The following is a 4590-nucleotide window of genomic DNA, read 5'->3' as shown; positions in this document are numbered from 1 at the left end:
GAAAGAAAGAAAGAAAGAAAGAAAGAAAGAAAGAAAGAAAGAAAGAAAGAAAGAAATGGGAAGTGGCAAGTTTTGCTGGACTCTAGCACAAGACCAGGGCTTTTGGGTGGGATCAGGATCTGAACAAGCATTTTTAGAAACTACTAACCCTGGGGTAGGGGTTCCCCAAAGGCACTGTACCCCAAGGCATTAGGTGAAAAATACTCATCAAATTTAGAGGCTTGTCTTTTGGCCCTACCTAGTATTTCTGGACTATGCAATTTACGGATAGCTTCTGGGAATGGCAGCTTGTAGTTGAGGTCAGAGGCTGGCTATCACCTGGAAGAACAGGGAGGAGAGGGGCGGGCAAGGGAAGAGGGCTCTGTGTGGTGGCAAGAGGGCTCTATAGAGATGCTCCAGCTTCTCAGAGCAGCATCCCTCAAGCAAAGACTTGGCCTGAGATTCCCCTTTCTCAAGGTGGGGTGATGTCTGGGTTGACCTGGAGACCCAAAAGTTTAGGATGTATATGTGTTTTGATCCTCCCATCACCCCCATCTGCCTTTGTTTCTTTATGAGCCATACCTGTTCTCTCGTGCCTTCTGGAAAATAAAACTTCCTTTTTGGTTTTCTACAGTGACGTTTTATCTCTTTTAATATAGCCAGCCTTCAGCCATGGGAAATAATTTACAAATTCTTAAATAATCCATAATCTCTCCCCTGCTTCCGTCATTACATAGGATTTCAGCCACATGGTGAACTCAGCCTCCTTAGAACCACCAACCTCACAAACTCCTCATGCCCCACTTCCCCCATTGAGAATCTCTGAGTATGATGAGAAACATTCTGAAGAGACTGCAGTCTCATGTAAATGATATAGAGACAGACAACAAGGTTGAGGAGGGATACTATGTGCTGTGATACTATATTCCCCTCGTGGGAATTATTAATAGCTTAGAGAAATCCTGCAGTTAAAAAAAAAAAAGCCTGTTTAACTTTGTTTAACCAAGTAGTTCCCTAAATTCTTAACCAAGAAACTGTGCTGTGCATAAATTCAGTGTAACACACTTTGAAAAATACTGATTTAAAGCATGGGAACATTTGTGTGAACTCATGGGAAGGAAAGGAGACTGGACTTCTGAGTTTCTGTGTGCTACGTTATCACATAGTTATAGGGGTTGAAGTGACGGTTCCAGGCTGACCAAGGAAGAAACTGTTTACCCTCTTGGTCAAATCCTTATCTTTGGAGTTTGAAGAGGTTATTTTATCAGATCTCTCCAAGTAAACTAGCACAGTAATTGATTTATTCTAAATTAAATCACTTGAGATGCATCTATAAACCAGAATGCCAATGTGGCAATATCCTGAGTGATCAGGAACATGCTCTGGAGTCAAATAGATCCTGCTCAAATCCCAGCTCTCTGACTTACTGCTTATATGATCTTATGTGAGCCTTAGCTCTCTCTCCCTCTCTCTCTCTCTTTTTTTTTGAAGCAGAGTTTTGTTCTTATTGCCCAGCCTGGAGTGCAATGGCACATTCTCGGCTCACTGCAGCCTCTGCCTCTCAGATTCAAGTGATTCTCCTGCCTCAGCCTCCGGAATAGCTGGGATTACAGGCATTCGCCACCACGCCCGGATAATTTTTTGTATTTTTAGTAGAGACAGGGTTTCACCACATTGGCCAGGATGGTCTCAATCTCTTGACCTTGTGATCCACCCTCCTCGGCCTCCCAATGTGCTGGGATTACAGGAGCGAGCCCCGCGCCTGGCCCTTACCTCTCTTATGAATAAAATATGCACAATAATACTATCTACATCCTGAATTAATCCATATAAAGCACTTAGAACAGGAAACTTTTATTTGAGCAGAGAATCAGAATGTGAAGTTACTATGTCTCATGGTAAATATTTCTAGGCTGTGACAGTATCTAAAGATATAGCCTACAATATGGTTTGGCTCTTGTCCCCACCCAAATCTCATCTCAAATTATAATCTCCACTTATCAGAAGAACAGCCTGGTGGAAGATGATTAGCTCATGGGGGCAGATTTTTCCCTTACAGTGTGGTTTGGCTCTTGTGTCCACCCAAATCTCATCTCAAATTGTAATCCCCGCTTGTCAGAAGAGGGCTCTGGTGGGAGACGATTGGATCATGTTGGCAGATTTCTCCCTTGCTATTCTTGTGATAGTGAGTGAGTTCTCACAAGAGCTGATGGTTTTAAACTGTGGCACTTCTCCCCACTCTCTCTCTTTCTCTCTCCCTCTCTCCTTCCTGTAAGATATGCCTTGCTTCCCCTTCACCTTCTGCCATGATTGTAAGTTTCCTGAGGCCTCCCCAGCCATGCAGAACTGTGAGTCACTTAAACCTCTTTCCTTTATAAGTTACTGTCTCAGGTAGTTCTTTCTAGCAATGTGAAAATGGACTAATACAGCCTTACTCTGCCATTAAATAACTTTTTTTTTCTTTGAGATGGAGTTTCACTCTTGTTGCCCAGGCTGGAATGCAATGGTATGATCTCGGCTCACTGCAACCACCGCCTCCCAGGTTCAAGTGATTCTCCTGCCTCGGTCTCCTGAGTAGCTGGGAATACAGGTGCCTGCCACCACTCCCAGCTATTTTTTTTGCATTTTTAGTAGATACAGGGTTTCACCATGTTGGCCAGGCTGGTCTTGAACTCCTGGCCTCAAGTTATCTGACTGCTTCGGCCTCCCAAAGTCCTGGGATTACAAGTGTGAGCCACAGTGCCCAGCCTAGAATAACTATTAACCGAAGAATATGGGACTGCGAGCAAACAATGAGGTGGACAATTTTATTCACCTTTGCTTCATGGATGATAGGGAAGGACCAGGGGTCCTAGAACTACTCAGTTTTTAATCCATCTTCCAATGGCCGATGTTGTAGACAGCAAGCCCAGAGGTGAGTTACAGCTGAGTACTGGGGCAATGTGTCATATGAAGAGAAAAGAGGAGACAATAAGGAGAGTTTAACATGGATGAGGGAAAGTGGGAAGTGTTTTTAACAGCTGCTAAAAGTATGGAACTTAGGGGACAGAGAATTATGTCCCAAGAAGACTTCTCAGATGTTTTTGGTGGTACATGATATGAAATCCCTGAGTAATCCAGCTTTAAGTAAACCTACATGAAAGGTTGATATTGTTTTAAAGCTTCTAGCATTTGATTCGTGTTTTTTTTGTTTTTTTTTTTTTTTAGTGTGATGCCATGCTTATACTGAGATACATGCTTATATTGGGGCCACCAGATTTATTAGGGTTACACTGACCAGGTTACTTTCTATTCTTTATTCGGGCCTCTCTTATTGCTGTTTCCCACCAGTTACTAGACTTTTCATTGTAACTCCGTATGTGATTCATATCTCAAGATATATTGGAGTTTCAAATGTGAGATCTTACCTTACATTATTTTCATATTGTATTGCATTATCTTTTCTCTTATATATTAGAGAAGTGGCTGGAGTTACTTTTATTTTCTCTGCAGAGTGCTGTAGTTTGAGATCATGTCTTAGAGTTGGTTACTTCTGAGAAGAATTCCTATATTTGGCTAATTCCACTGTACATAAATTATCAATATCTAGAAATTTCAATTGGCCTCTTTCATCAAGCCACATTTGGATTCAATTTTCAGGAAACTTAGTCACTTTCTAAACTATTCAGAAAGTTGGAGAGGGATGCCATGTAGGGTAGATTTAAGCAGCAACCTAATTTTATTTTATTTTTTAATATGAGTTTAGATAGAAACAAATATAATTTGACAGACTCCATTTTTGGCTACACAAGATTTTTGGTAATTTGGTTCAAAAGATGCATTAAAATGCTTAGAGTTGACCAGGACCAACTTAGCTTCCATTTTTCTGTACCATGTCCTCATTGGTTTATTAATTTGGATAGACAACATGACCTGATTTTTTTATCAGACGATATAGTCACCATACTCATGGAAGAAGCAATCAGGGTCTGTGGACGACCTGGTGAAGGTACATAGTGAAGGGAAGGACAGAGAAGATTTGGGGTTTAAAGGATAAGGGATGTCCTATTCATTTGTTTTTAAGGAAAAAGGAAACTGAACATTTGGGTATGCAAAGAAGTCAGTAGAAAGTAAGGGACTAAAGGTGGAAATAACCACTGAAGCAAGTTCTGGAGGAGACAAAGGCAGATTTAATCACAAACCTGGGTGGCCTTGGAGAGGAGGAAGCACATGCCATTCTCAGAGAAAGAGAAGATGGAAGAAATATAAGGCATCCGAATTCAAGGAGTTTCTGACATGGCCTTAACTGTCTCTGCATAGTTAAAAAACAGTCAAATGACTGTGAGGAAAGCAAATGCAGGTTTGGGAGTGTGAGAAGAATAGAAAAGAGGATAGTGAGCTGTTTAGGAAAAAAGTAAGTAAGTTTGTGTCAAGTTCGAGCCACGCTGAGGGCTTAGCTGACAGCCCCATCACTACATATCATACTTGTCAGTGTCATCATACAGCAGCCCAGAAGCCAAGTCATGGATGGTTTGAGTCTGCCCAGAATTGGGGACTGGGACATGCCTGTGGTGGAAAGTCAAGCTGTCTTCTTAGGGAATCTCTGGCTGGCGAGTAGCTTCTAAAATGCTT

This window comes from Cebus imitator, unplaced genomic scaffold, assembly GCF_001604975.1.
Source record: "Cebus imitator isolate Cc_AM_T3 unplaced genomic scaffold, Cebus_imitator-1.0 Scaffold238, whole genome shotgun sequence".
Classification (NCBI taxonomy): Eukaryota; Metazoa; Chordata; class Mammalia; order Primates; family Cebidae; genus Cebus; species Cebus imitator.
This window is presented reverse-complemented; position numbering follows the sequence as displayed.